This window comes from Heptranchias perlo, unplaced genomic scaffold (genome assembly GCF_035084215.1).
Source record: "Heptranchias perlo isolate sHepPer1 unplaced genomic scaffold, sHepPer1.hap1 HAP1_SCAFFOLD_289, whole genome shotgun sequence".
Taxonomy (NCBI): Eukaryota; Metazoa; Chordata; class Chondrichthyes; order Hexanchiformes; family Hexanchidae; genus Heptranchias; species Heptranchias perlo.
Genome location: NW_027139301.1, coordinates 285,212 through 300,513, shown reverse-complemented (window position 1 = coordinate 300,513; position 15,302 = coordinate 285,212). Strand labels below are relative to the sequence as shown.

Sequence of the window (15,302 nt, the reverse complement as noted above, 5' to 3'; positions counted from 1 at the left end):
GCCTTAAATCTGTGCCCCCTGATTATTGATCTATCTGCTAAGCGAAATTGGTCCTTCCGATCCACTCTATCTGGGCCCGTCATAATTTTATACACCTCAATTAAATCTCCCCTCAGCCTCCTCGGTTCCAAAGAAAACAACTCCAGCCTATCCAATCTATTCTCATAATTAAAATTCCCCAGTACTGGCAACATCGTCGTAAATTTCCTCTGTACTCTCTCCAGTGCTATCACATCATTCCTGTAATGCGGTGACCAGAACTGTACGCCTAACTAGAGTTTTATACAGTTCTAGCATACCCTCCCTGCTTTCACATTCAATGCCGCGGCTAACAAAGTACAGGTTCCTGTATGACTTCTTAACCACCTTATCTACCTGTCCTGCTATTTTCAGGGATCTGTGGACATGAAATCCAAAGGTCCCTCTGTTGATCAACTCCTCCCAGTATCCTCCCAAGCAATGTAGTTTCAGAGCCACTAATTCTGAAACGTCTTACTTGATAATTCAAGTCGTAGAGTCGAAACCAATTTGGTAAAGGGAGATTAATATTGCTGATTGGAAATAGTCAGTGTACAATTTGATATTGCTGTTCACCGGAATAGAAAACGAGATTGAATGGACAGAAGAGGTCTGAAAGGATGGCCGATCGGCAGTGGGAGGTAGCGAACTTTCACACTGGCTGCCGAAGTTCAATCGCAGCGGCTCGTTGGTCTAGGGGTATGATTCTCGCTTAGGGGATTTCATTGAATAATATGCGAGAGGTCCCGGGTTCAACTCCCGGACGAGCCCTGGGGGGCGTAGCTTTGCTTTTATTGGCTTCGACGTATTTTTGGTGTTGGTGTTGGTCGAAATGAATTATATCCAGAGCACGTTTCAGCTCCAAAGGACTGAGTGCTGAATCTTCCAAAGCGCAACACACGGGAAGTAAATAAAATGTCTCAAGATGACGTGGAGATTGAAGCTGAATGTGAATTTACCCCAGTTCAGACGGTCTCATTGATATCAGATGACGGGATAGAGAGCCACATATCCAAGTTTGCTGATGGCACCATGATGGGCAGCATTGTGAGCAGTGCCGATGGAAGCATAACATTACAGATAGATATTAATATAATAAATGAATGGGAAAAACTGGCAAATGGATTTCAATTTAAGCAAGTGTGAGGTCATCCACTTTGGACCTAAAAAGTGTAGATCAGAATACTTTCTAAATGGTGAAAAGCTCGAAACTGTGGAGTTCCAAAGGGACTTCGGGATCCATGTACATAGATCATTATAATGACATGGAGTGGTTAAGCCTCAGCTGGAGTATATTGTACAGTTCTGGGCACCACACGTTAGGAAGGATGAAAAGTCATTGAAGAGGATTCAGAGCAGGTTGACCTGGATGATTCCATGGATGAGGGAATTCAGTTATGTCGAAAGATTGGTGAAGCTGGGATTATTCTCTTTACAGCAGAGAAGGTTAAGGGGAGACCTAATAGAGGTATTCAAAATAATGAGGGGTTTGAAAGTACAAATAGGGAGAAAATGTTTCCTCTGGCAAGTGGGTCGGTAACCAGAGGTCATAGATTTAAAATATTTGCAAAAGTACTCGAGGGGAATTGAGGAGAATTTATTTCACACAGAGGGTTTGTTAAGATCTGGAACGCACTTCCTGAAAGGTGGTTGGATGCAGATTCCATTGGATCATTCAAAAGGCAATTGAACATGTACTTGAAGAGGACTAATTTGCAGGGGAAAATAAGGGTGTGGGTCTAATTGGACAGGTCTTTGAAAGAGCCGGCACAGGTACCACGGCCGAATGGCCTCCTTCTGTGCTGTTAGATTCTCTGATTCTATGATTACCTTCTGAATCATTGCAATTGATGCTATTCAGTGATGAGGAACCAAGAAAATTATAACCGTGATATTCGGCTTCTCCATTCCCTTCTGAATATCGCAGATTATAATGTCCAGGCGGGGGTGGGACTGAATGGGGGATAGAGTGCGGGGATTGGAATGGAAGACCAGCAGAATGAACTTGGTCTCATCAGTTTTTGTTATTTTTCCGACCATGCCCGAAGAAGGCGGTGAACCTTCTTCTCGAGAGAGGATCGTCATTTCAGTTCAGAAGGAAAAGATATCGAGAAAATCGGGTGACACAGGCACGGAATGATCCGGGACTTACATCACATCCCTTTTAAACCGACACAGACACGGAATGATCCGGGACTGACAGCACATCCCTGTTAAACCGACACAGACACGGAATGATCCGGGACTTACAGCACATCCCTGTTAAACCGACACAGACACGGAATGATCCGGGACTGACAGCACATCCCTGTTAAACAGACGCAGGCACGGAATGATCCGGGACTGACAGCACATCCCTGTTAAACAGACACAGGCACGGAATGATCCGGGACTGACAGCACATCCCTTTTAAACAGACGCAGGCACGGAATGACCCGGGACATCAATCATAATTATGGTACACAAGTTCCTCTTACGTTGACTATAAGATTTTCTGTTTTTCCCAGGACACCACTGCAGACTTTGATACTTCGCGGCCTCACAATCCCAACACCTCGTGGAAGGAACTGTTGCTGATTTCAACAAACAATGCAAAAACCTCCCTCTGCCGCAACGAGAAGGATGGGACTTCAAAGCAGAACTTCTGGAAAAACTAAGCGAAAGAAACCAGATTTCAAAGCAGTAACAACAAGCATGGGTTTCGAACCCAAGCTTGCAAAGCACAATGGATTAGTAATCCATCGCCTTTACCTCTCGGCCACCTCGTCACATCTCCAAAATGCCGAATGTCCTTTAATTCAAATTGAAAATACTGCCGATTTTGGAAATCGGAAAAAAAAACAGAAAATGCTGGAAATCCTCAGAAGATCAGGCAAAATACGTGGTAAGAGAAACAGAGTTAACGTTTCAGGTCGATGACCTTTGGTCAGAGCTGGGTCAGAGCTTTTATTTTCTTCTTTCTCAATGTAAAGCCCTGGACTCTGAGGAGAAGGAAGTCTGACCGGACAATATGACCTTCCCATGTACCCAAATCGAGAATGTTGAAAATGTCCAGTCAGCTGCTGTAACTCAACTTCGGTGGAAGAACAGCTTTTGCCATTGGATGCAGCGATGTTCGAAGAACCAAAGTCTGCAATGGCGAGTGCGGGGAATTGCCAGGATAGGAAGCAGAACGATTCACTCGATATTTTGGCGGAGAGTTCGTTGATGAATTTCAGGTGGAACAGCAACATGTTGAAATCCAGTCGGTGTGTGAAAGAAAGCGAGTGTTGATGGAAGGGGCTGGGAGTTCAGCAGTGTGGGACCGTGTGCCGAACCACAGCAGTTAAATCCGATTCCCAATTAGTGAACCGATCCAAAAGGTGCAGGAGGAGATGTAGATAACCGGAGCGTGACGTTAATCGGCCTGCTGATGTACATTCCCTGATAATAAATCCTAGTGTGATGCAAGGAAGAAATTCATAATTATGGTACATATCTTTTATCTTCTGCTGGCCATAAGAGATATTCGGTTTACCAGGGCGCCATTGTGCACTTTGGTTGAAACTTCACCGAGATCACACCTTACACTCCCAACACCTCCGTGCAAGAAACAGTTTGGGTGGCAATCAAGACTTTGTTGATTTGATCAAATAGGTGTAAGTCAGCAATGCGAAAAAGTACTTATTAGGAAAGAAGGATTTTTGGTGAAGAGGCCAAAATGAACAACGCTACAAATTCTGGCGACGTTGGGATTCGAACCAACATACCTGTAAAACACATAGCATAAAACCAGCCCTTTCGGCGTCTCAGCTCCCATTCGGCAACTTATTCAATTATGATGAAAACGGTCAGAGAGCTGAAACATTCCCTCTGGTTCTTTCTCCACAGGAGCTGCCTGACCTGCTGAGTGTTTTCAGCATTTTCTGTTTTTATTTTTGTGATTTCACAATGGCTGTTTTCCTGAAAACTCCCAATTTGACCCAAAGACAAAGCTCACACTTCACTTTCCCCACGCGCTTTAAAGTTTGCCGTTTACAAACAAAATCCCCTCCGCGCCGGGCTTTCAAAGGGCCTTTCGCTCACGGCCAACCTCCTGTAATCGACAGCTTTTCACCACTGCCGCTCTTTTCATTTCTCCTCATTCCTTTTCAATCGGACATTTCCACAGACCTATTAAGATCAAGCGGAATATTTCCGACCTGACTGCACTGCCCAGATTGCTAAAAGTGCACCTTTCAGCCGTCATTCGCAGCGATGTCGCGCCGCCCGTCTCTCCCGCACATCAACTACTCGGGGAAAAGCGCCAACGACCATGGAAACAAAACCCAGTTCTTCAGTTAACATCCCCCGTGTCACAAGATACCCCATAGAAATTTCACGGTAAAGTCTACCGCTGTCCTTCCGAATGCCAGTCCTGCTTTCTCAGTGCTTGTTTCTGGAACAGTCTCGCAGATTGAAATGTATCGATTGGTTTTAAGGCACAAATGAACATTGGTGCGAACGGGACATGTGCCCCCGAGGAACAGCGGTCGATGTACAGCAAACTTAAAGGCGTAAGAATGTGAAAGTGAATGTTAGAGTAGGTAAGGCCGCAGTAAAGTCTCAGTGAAATGGATCATGATTGTGGAAGGAAGAAAAAGCGGGAAGAAGCGGTCGGTCTGAATTTTGGATCATCCAGAGACACATGAGAGTGCTCGGATGTGAAAGAGTAAGCGGGCTTTCACCATCCACAAAACATCTTTCTTTCATGTGGTAAATATTGATTTCTTGCAGCGTTCTATTAGCCTGTGTCGCGGAGAGTGAACCAAGCGGTACCGTGACCCGGATTTGCACCGTGGTTGTGGCGCCAATAATGCAGATAACTGACCTCATATAACCTGCCCCGTCCTCATCAATACCGCGAACGGCACTGATTGAGATTCACGGGGAGTGATCTTGTCGATTATTTTTTGTTGGCCCCCAATTACTAACAGCTCTCACACTGTAATAGGATGAATTTTAAAGATGCGAGTTTCTGCGCCCTTCCAAACCTCCACTCTCATTCAGTCTGTGCTTCCTTTCACTGCTCTCCTCCCGTTTACATTGCTGTATTTTGAACTGTATCTCCCGTCCAGCAGCCTATCTGCCCGTTCCGTTTCATCTCACCATTTCAACACCTAACACAAAAAGGTTAAAGTGCACATGGGTGCGTCATTCGAATATGAGGATTGAGATCACATGCGCAACGACTGTGTCTATTACTGATCTTTATTGATTATCTCTGGATCGGTCCCTACAAAGAAATGGCACAGGCTCGATGGGCCAAATGGCCTCCTTCTGTGCTAAAACGATTCTATGATTTTATCTCTCCCAAGCTCCATCATAAATTCTGCTCACTTGATATTTAGGTTATTTTTTCTATACTTTTATCTCTATGTCTCTGTCTCTCTCTGTGTTTTCCCCTGATGGACTCCTCCGGCTTCCTTGAACGGCTCAGGCTGATCGAACCAGCGACAGCAGCAGAGAAGGGTAAAGATAGAAAGACTGAGACGGTAGGAAAAGTAAAGGACCAATCCAGAAGATGAATTCGTAACTAATGTCTACACATTCATGACTCTTCGTCCTCACAGTGAAAACATCAGTAATTTTATCCCAGTATAAGAAAGCCTTGAATTTATAAAGCGCTTTTCACGACCACAAGACGTCTGAAGTGTAGTCACTGTGATACTTGTGGGAGAGTGGATAATCTGCGGATGACGAGACAGACAACAATGTAGCTTTAGAGCAATTAATTCTGCAAAGTCTCACTTGATAATACAAGTCGCACGTAAATAAACGAATGTGGTAAAGAGAGGCTAATATTGTTGATATGAAATATTTAGAATAGAACTGGACATTCCTCTACATCGGAATAGAAAACGTGATTGGATGAACAGAATGATGGCCGATCGGCTGTGGGTGGCACCCCTTTATTATTAGTGGCTTGTTGATCTTGGGGTATGATTCTCGACTTGGGTATTTGCTGATTGACATGTGAGAGAACGCGAACGAGCCCTGCGGTGTTACCATTTTTAGTGTAAAATCACTAATTGGCTTCTCACGTCTTGTCAGCGGTGTAGTCGGCAGGATTGACTTAATCTCAGTGCATGGAGGACAGAATGCAGAGGTTCTGACCACAACACACATGGAGAAAGGAAAATGTCTCACGATGGTGTTCAGATTGAAGCTGAATGTAAATGTATCCCAATTCACGTGACCTCATGAATGGAGAATGAAAATGCTGCTCCATTGGGCGGTAAAGGAACGCGAACATCCCGCTTGGCCGGCGAGAATTTTACCCCAGAAACAGCAATGCCCGCACAGGTGTTGGCTGCATGAGTCCAGCTGGAAACCCGTCTGCAAGAACATACAGTCTCATAGATCTCCTGTGATAACCTTCCGCATTCTGATTTATCGTTTGCAGCTGCGATGACCCAATGATTGAGGCGTTGGACTCGCAAAGTGATTTCCCACCCAGCCTCGACGCAACACATGTGGAGAAAGGAAAATATTTCAGAACGGTGAGCAGATTGAAGCTGAGTGCAAATAGATCCCAATTCACACGATCTTATGAATGGAGAATGATAATAATCCTGAATTGAGCGGGAATCGAAGCCCGACCTCACTACGTTGCAGACGAGGATTCACTCACTGAAACAGCAATGCCCGCACGTTATCAAGCTCCAAGTGTCGAGTTGGAAACCTGTCGGAGAGAACATTGTATCACAGATCGCTTGTGATAAACCTACGCATTGTGATTTACAGCCGTGCAGCATAAATAACTGTGGCTGCGATGGCCGAGTGGTTAAGGCGTTGGACTTAAAATTCGAATGGGATTTTCCTGCATAGGTTCGAATCCTGCTGACAGCACTATTGCTAAAAGTTATGTTCACTGCTCAAATAAATGTGAACTGGAGTTGACGAACCGCATTCCCTCTCTCAGAGAGACTCTCCAGCGCGGCTCATGCTTTTAATTCGGAGCCCAATGGTCTCTTGCAAAATTGCGAGACACGTGAAGGAATCTCTCCCAAGCTCCATCTTAAATTCTGCCCGTTCGCAGAACTTGACATTGATCCTATTTCTTCCTATACTTTGATCCCACCTTGTCTCTGTCTCTGACTCTCTGTGTTTTTCCCTCATGGACTTCTCAGGCTTCGTTGAACGGCCACGGATGATCGAACCTGGAACACCGGCAGTGAAGGGTAAAGATGGAAAGACTGAGACGGGGGGAGAAGCAAAGGTGCAACCCAGCTGATGAATTCGTAACTAATGTCCACACATTTATGTCTCTTCACCCTCACAGTGAAACATCAGCAATTTGAGTCCAGTCCACTTATGGTAGAGTGGATAATATGCGGATGTTGAGACAGACACCAATCGAACCGTTGCCGTGGTGATGAAAGCTCCAAATCCTAAACACTGAACCACAAGGTAACGCTGAAAATTCTTTGCTGTGAACAAGCAGACCAACGCGGCCTTTCCCACTTGCCCCTTTGTAATTCAGGTCATTTTTGTGTCAGACAAGCTGCTCGCACAAAATGGCATTTTCTGTTCGAACGACTATCGGGACAGAAGGTGATGTTCAGGCAATGACAGCACCAAGTGCAAGCAGGCATGGACATGGAATGGAAAGTGAGGGAAAATACTCCCACAAGCTGCTGATGGACATGTTTCCATTTCCAAAATTCACACACCGAATCAATGCAGCTCCTGGGAAAACTCCAAGGCAACACAGGTCTATCGGGCATCGTTTGATGCAACTGGCAGTTTAAAGTGTCATCTCCTGCTGCTCCTGTGGGGAGTGAGGGAGCGACACTGTCGGTATCTGCCTACAGTTTGATTTTGTACAGAACTGTACAGAGAAGGAGCAAATATAGCGGGGCTGTGAGATATTCTATATTATTCATATTTGACCAGAGGAATATCCGCAGTCAGAAGCTGAAAAGAAGGGAGAGATAAGAGGCCTGAGAATAAACACAGAGCTGAATGAATCACGGAAGAGTGAAAGAAAAATAAATGTCATCAGTTCCATAGTGTCTGGTGCTCAATCCTGGGAGCTCCCCGATGGACTGGTGGTTAAAATTCAGTGCTCCCATCACCGCGTGGTTCCATTCCCAGTCAGAGAATTAAATTTAACAAGAGTTATGAACTTAATAAATAATTACATGAAGCTAATTAAACCCTGTTCGTAGTTGAATGACTGTTTTGATCACCATTAATCAACCAATAACGTTCTGTTTCAGACTGAAGGAGATGCCGACATGGTTACCGAGAGACAGACAGACAAAACTTTAATAAGATTTTTGTGCTTTGCATGTGATGAAATTTCATCATTTTACAGACTGGATCTTAAGAGTGCGATTAAAAGCTCAGTGCAGCCGTTGTTAAATTTAACATTAACAGGCAATTGTCGCCGTTTATCACAGGAACGCCCGAACCGGTTCTCCGATGAAGATGAAAGTAACGCAACGAGGAACATCTGATACGACACGAAAGGCATCGGGCTATGACAAAAATCCCCACCGTTTTGCTTTTCCAAAATAAAGGGTGTGACATTTATTCTCTGAAAATAGAAACAGTCTGGTCTCACTCACTACAGTAATCTCTCTGTCACAGTGAACCAGCTCTCCTACTGCGAGTGTGACCTCCCTTCGGGCCTTTCGGGGGCTTGTCTCAAGATGAATTGTGATTTCCGTGAAGCCAATGTTCCATTCCTTTATATGATTCATGTGCCTGATTTCCGACTGGAGGGTAAATGGTGGAATATCAGCCCTGCTCAGCCGGCAATGATCACGGTACATTTTCTTGCAGACAAAACACACATTGAAACCCTGGAATTTTGATACGATGAATCCTGAGGAAAAATAAAATAAGGACTCGAATCATCAAACTTTTGCGCCAACCGATTGCGCCACCGAGTCAGGTGGAAAAATCATCCGCTAAATCAGTAATTCACTGAGCTAAACCTTGAGGCTGCAGTGACCAATATAACAGCTGTCTACTGTCAGTTTACTTTTACAAAATCAAGAGTTGGAGCTTGCAGGAGTGAAAATCCAAAAGCCGGTCTTCACTCTTAAAGCAGCAACTGTGAAGTTAAGAGAAACGTGCCGGAGAAATACTCGATTTCAGCGTGGTGACACTGGGCCAGAGTAAAGCTCAGTTAATATGATCGCCGAGTGGCCAGAGGGTGGATTTGGAATTCCTGAGCGACCGCACTGTGAATTTTCCAGATCTGCTTGGAGCACCAATCCCTTCAATTCATCACTTACAGGGAAAATTCGATTCTCGGTTTCTTTTCCCTGAGCTTGGCGAGATCTTAAAAATTGAAAGCGACCAATATCAGAGCGAACCTCGTCACCGACATGCTCACAGATACAGAGCCGCCACACTCTGCTTCAGTGAGATGAAAGCCCAGAGCGGTTTCAAGGTCGAATGCAATGAAAGTGCAGGTCATTGAGGTGCCTTTAAATTCCTGATTCTTTGAACTGAACTTCTTCCGAAAGTGCTTGAGATTCAGGGAGTGATTTGGGGATTTATTTTTCTCTTTGCAAAGTTTGAACCGCAGCTCAAGATCAAAAGTCTAGGGTTAAATTAGGGATTCTCCAGGGTATGAACCTCGAATTGAGAATTATACCCCGAACTCAACGAGCCCAGAAACAAGAACGTGTTACGGACACATTCTATGAGAGGGCTGTCTGTATAATGAAAAGGCATTTTTGAAGAGACTTCCTGATCAGTTCCGTGTTGGCTCCTGCACAAAACACAAACACCACACTGTGCGTTTTTCCTTCCAAAATTCACTGAACACCATGAATTGAACAAAGGCACCGCTGGGAGTTGAACCCAGGATCTCTTGTTTACTGGACAAGTGCTTTAACCAACTGAGCCACAGAGCCAAGTCATGGGATCATTTCCCACCTCCTCTCATTAATATCTATCAGCTACACGTCACATTCTGTTGGGGGCTCAGACTGTTTGATCTTTGTCTATTTCACTTGCCCGTTTCCCTGTGAATCCCGATACTGACTGCGTTTCAAGCTGTGTTTATCTTTCTGTGTCCATCAGTGCTTTGATACACGAATGAATATTTGTGCTTGTGTTTGTTACTTTAAATAAATTAGGGATGGACAATTCTCGCTCTGACACTGAAGAACTAATTGAGCAAATTTCACAGTGAAGAGTTGTTTATTGTGGTGCTGAAACGAAAAAAAAATCGTAAAAGGTGCAAAGAGGGAAAACGAGAAAAACTTGTGAGTGAAATTAAGGACAACTTTCAAGGTTTTTACACGTATATTAAGAGAAAGAAGGGTGACGAAGAGTAATGTGGGCCCTTAAAGATGGATAGGGGTGATATTGTAATTGAAATTCAGGAAATGGCAGACTTGCTAAATACTCACAGAAAATCATGAGGATAATGTACCAGAGGCACGAGGAAAACTGAAAATAAATCAAGGGGATTCGGTGTAAGTAAAATAATGGTATTGGAGAAAATAATTAGATTAAGATAGACAAATCTCCAGGGCCTGATGTTTACCATCCCAGGGGACTAAGGGGAATAGGTGAGGAAATTGTACATGCTTTAGTCATGATCGTTCAAAACTCTCTTGATTCAGGAATTGTTCCATGGATTGAAAAAATTGCCAATGTCATTCCGTTTTATACGAAGGGTAGGAGAGATAAAGCAGGAAATTATAGACCTATTAGTCTGACGTCTGTTGTGGGGAAGTTACCAGTATCTGTTATTAGGGAAAGAATGACTGAGCACTTGGATAAACATGAATTGATCAGAGAGAGCCAGCATGGATTTGTAAAGTGTAAGTCAAGTCTAACAAAACGAGTTGACCTTTTTGAAGATGTAACTAATGTGGTAAATAATGGAGTGTCTATGGGTGTTATGTGTATATTGACTTCCAGAGGGATTCGATAAGGTTTAACATCAGAGACTGTTAACAGAAATGAGAACATGTGGAATTCAAAGCAACCGATTGACATGGGGAGGGAGTTGGTTTGGAGTTGGGGACAGAGAGTAGGGTTAATGGGTATGTACTCAAATTGACAGGATTTGATTAGTGGTGTCCCCCAGGGATCTGCATAAATGAGGCAGATAAAGGAATAGAGAGCGGTATATCCAGGTTTGTCGACGACACCAAGTTTGGCGCAGTGAGTAGTGTAGATGGGAGCATAAAGTTATAAAAGGAAATTGATAGATTCAGTGAGTTGGTAAAACTGTGTCAGATGGAGCTTACATAGAATTACATCGAATGTACATCACAGAAACAGGCAATTCGACCCAACGAGACTATACCGGTGTTTATGCTGCAGACGAGCCTCCTCCAATCCCTCTTCATCTAACCCGATGAGCAAACCTGAATATTCCTTTCTCCTCCATGTGTTTATCTCGCTTCACCGTAAATGCATCCATGCGATTCGCCTTAACTACTCCTTGTGGGAGCGAGCTGCACATTCTAACGCCTCTCTGGATAAATATGTTTCTCTTGAATGCCAGATTGGATTTATTGATGACTTTTATATTCATGGCCCTAAGTTCTCACATCCCCACTCCCAAAAGTACAAACACCTTATCTACATCTGACCGATCAAACCCTTGCATAATCTTAAAGTCCTGTATCAGGTCACCCTCAGCCTTCTCTTTTCGATACAAAAGAGCCCCAGACTGTTCAAAGTTTCAATCTGGGGAAATGTGAGGCCATCCACTTTGGCCCGAAGCAAGATAAATCAGAGTATTTTCAAAATGGTGAGAAGCCAGGAACTGGGGGTGAGCAGAGATACTTCGGGAAATCAGGAAGAGTTGGCAGACAGGTGCAAAAAATAATTAAAATGGCTAATGGAATGTCGGCCTTTATCTCAAGGGAACTGGAAATCAAAAGGGTGGAATTTATGTGACAATTCTATAAACTCAGCTAAGGCCACATTTAGAGTACGGCATTCAGTCCTGGGCACCAGACCTCAGGAAGGATATATTGGCCTTGCAGGAGGTGCAGCGCAGAAAGACCAGAATGATACCGGGGCTAAAATGGTTACATTACGAGGGCAAGTTGCGTGGACAAGGTTTGTATTTCCTCGTGTTTCGAGGATTAAGTGGTGATGTAATTCAGGTGTTGAAGGTGATTCAATGATCCAATGGTGGGTGTGTGAGTTGGTGCTGAATCGGTCCCCTTCAGTGAAGAGAGGGTCAGCGGGCGCCTGACAGACACGGCTCGGAACGGGACTCGCTTCTCTCCGGCGGCAGCGGCTGGTTTAGAGAGATCTCTCTGTCTGCTGCTGTTACTCCGCCTCCCGCACTCTGGGAGAACCGCGGAGGTCGGTCCTCATTTTTCTCTTATGGATCCGGCTCCATCCGTTTACTGTTGACGGGAGTGCGTCTGATACCAAGTCAGTCAGAAGCGGGTGCAAATCACAACATAGGCACAGGCCCAAGGACTGGGGACTGGTTTGATATTGGGTCCTTTTTAAGGGATAGGCTGTAGAATGTTTGTATAATAATAATGATCAGAATTAACTTTGATACAATGAAGTTTTTCTCAGTTATTTCTCATTTCCACCCTCACCAGTTTTATACAGTAACAGGTAACAATGTTTGAGGGATGTGATGTCCAGTGTTGGTGGAATCAGTGTAATTTAACTTGATACATTGAAGAATCTCTTGTCCATCCCAGGCTCTTACCTTAGGTTTAGACCCTCACCTAGTTTAAAATCGGTCACTCACTGATATAAATAAACCAGTAACAATCCCGAAACCTCAGCGGGGATATTTGTTCCGATACTTAGTGACGGTCCCAATTTCCACTGAAATTCTCAATCAGCAAATCCCAGAGGCTGTTTCGGGTTTGACAAACTGTGAAACAGATTGTTTTAAAAGCCGGAAAGAGGGAAAAACTGGTGGTTGATATGAAGTGTTATACATTATCTCTTTCTGTTTCAGATTTACAATTTCTCTTTGTGTGTTACTGACAGGAGAGGCTATAACGGAGCCCAGTGACTGGGTAACGAGCTGCACTGAGTCATTGGCCTGTGTTACAGACCGGCTCGTTGGACCTGCTCATTTCGTGAACTCGCTGGTGTCTCAGCACGTGTGATGACTGAGTGAATCCCTTCCCACACACGGAGCAGGTGAACAGTCTCTCAACCAATGGGCATGCGTTGATGTGTCAGCAGTTCATTTCTGCTTTTAAGCTCTTCTCACAGTCACTGCATGAAAAGGTCACTCAATAGTGTGAACAAGTTAATGTTTCAGAAGGTGGGATGATCGAGTGAATCTCTTCCCACACACGGAGCAGGTGAAAAGTCTCTCCCCAGTGTGAGTGCGTCGATGTCTCAGCAGTTCGTTTCTGATTTTAAATCTCTTCCCACAGTCAGAACATTTGAAGGTCTCTCAGTGTGAACTCGCTGGTGTTTCAGCAGGGTGGATGACCAAGTGAATCCCTTCCCACACACTGAGCAGGTGAAAGGCCCCTCCCCAGTGTGGGTGCGTTGGTGTGTCAGCAGATTAAATTTGCTTTTATACCTCTTCTCACAGTCAGAACATTTAAAAGGTCTCTCATCAGTGTGAAGTCGCTGGTGTGTCAGCAGGGCCGATGAATGAGCGAATCCTTTCCCACACACGGAGCAGGTGAACGGCCTCTCCCCAGTGTGAACTCGCTGGTGTTTCAGCAGGTTCGATGAATGAGCGAATCCCTTCCCACACACGGAGCAGGTGAACGGCCTCTCCCCAGTGTGAACTCGCTGGTGTGACCGAAAGTGTGATGACTGAGTGAATCCCTTCCCACACACGGAGCAGGTGAACGGCCTCTCCCCAGTGTGAGTGCGTTGGTGTTTCAGCAGTTCAATTTTGCTTTTAAAGCTCTTCTCACAGTCAGAACATTTAAAAGGTCTCTCATCAGTGTGAACTCGCTGGTGTGTCAGCAGGTTGGATGACTGAGTGAATCCCTTCCCACACATGGAGCAGGAGAACGGCCTCTCCCCATTGTGAACTCGCTGGTGTGTCAGCAAGGTGGATGAATGACCGAATCCCTTCCCACACACTGAGCAAGTGAACGGCCTCTTCCCAGTGTGAACTCGCTGGTGTGACAGAAAGTGTGATGACCGAGTGAATCCCTTCCCACACACGGAGCAGGTGAACGGCCTCTCCCCAGTGTGAGTGCGTTGGTGTTTCAGCAGTTCAATTTTGCTTTTAAAGCTCTTCTCACAGTCAGAACATTTAAAAGGTCTCTCATCAGTGTGAACTCGCTGGTGTGTCAGCAGGTTGGATGACTGAGTGAATCCCTTCCCACACACGGAGCAGGTGAACGGCCTCTCCCCAGTGTGAGTGCGTTGGTGTTCCAGCAGATTCCTTTTGCATTTAAACCTCTTCTCACAGTCAGAACATTTAAAAGGTCTCTCATCAGTGTGAACTCGCTGGTGTGTCAGGAGGCCGGATGACTGAGTGAATCCCTTCCCACACATGGAGCAGGTGAACGGCCTCTCCCCAGTGTGACGGCGTCGATGAGTATCCAGCTCTGAAGGGTAATTGAATCCCTTCCCACAGTCCCCACATTTCCACTGTTTCTCCATGGTCTGGGTGTCCTTGTGTCTCTCCAGGTTGGACGATCAGTTGAAGCCTCGTCCACACACAGAACACGTGTACGGTTTCTCCCCGCTGTGAATGGTGTGATGTTTTTTCAGGCTGTGTAACTGGTTAAAGCTCTTTCCACAGTCAGTGCACTGGAACACTCTCACTCGGGTGTGTGTGTCTCGGTGCTTTTCCACTCACACTGATGTTTGAAATCTTCTCCCACGGATAGAACAGACAAACATTTCTCCTTCCACATTCAAAGGCCGATGATATTCAGGTCCTGATGAATCGAGTGACTCTGTCAGATCTTGACGTGATCTTTGGTTTGAGTTTCCCTCTGTAAATCCTCCCCTGTAAAAGGAGTTGAAAAAAGTTATCACTGTAAGTACAGGATAGAAATTCAGATCAGATAACTCTACTTTCTATGGAACATTATTTCCTCTCTCATTACTCAAAGCTGAAAATCCCCTGTCCCACACACTCTCCCTCCTCCCTGTGCTGAAATCCAAACCCATCGCATCATCTTTCAGTGGCCCTAAACCGTGATTGAAAGGGTGAGAGAGTGAGTGTGAGAGAGTGAGTGTGAGAGAGAGAGTGTGAGAGAGAGAGAGTGTGAGAGAGAGAGTGTGAGAGAGAGAGAGTGTGAGAGAGAGAGAGTGTGAGAGAGAGAGAGTGTGAGAGAGAGAGAGTGTGAGAGAGAGACAGTGTGAGA

General features: G+C 45.0%; 3 non-coding genes across 3 annotated transcripts; 2 read left to right on the top strand and 1 right to left on the bottom strand.

Annotated features, from left to right (window-relative positions):
• The first annotated feature begins 700 nt into the window (after nt 1-700).
• Nucleotides 701-789, top strand: trnap-agg (transfer RNA proline (anticodon AGG)). The gene is given in 2 exon segments: nt 701-736; nt 754-789. It is a non-coding gene; the product is annotated as a tRNA-Pro (tRNA).
• A 6,016-nt stretch (nt 790-6,805) lies between these two features.
• On the top strand, nt 6,806-6,888 carry trnal-uaa (transfer RNA leucine (anticodon UAA)). Its single transcript has one exon. It is a non-coding gene; the product is annotated as a tRNA-Leu (tRNA).
• Nucleotides 6,889-9,840: 2,952 nt separating this feature from the next.
• Nucleotides 9,841-9,914, bottom strand: trnat-agu (transfer RNA threonine (anticodon AGU)). Its single transcript has one exon. It is a non-coding gene; the product is annotated as a tRNA-Thr (tRNA).
• Between the last annotated feature and the right edge of the window lie 5,388 nt (nt 9,915-15,302).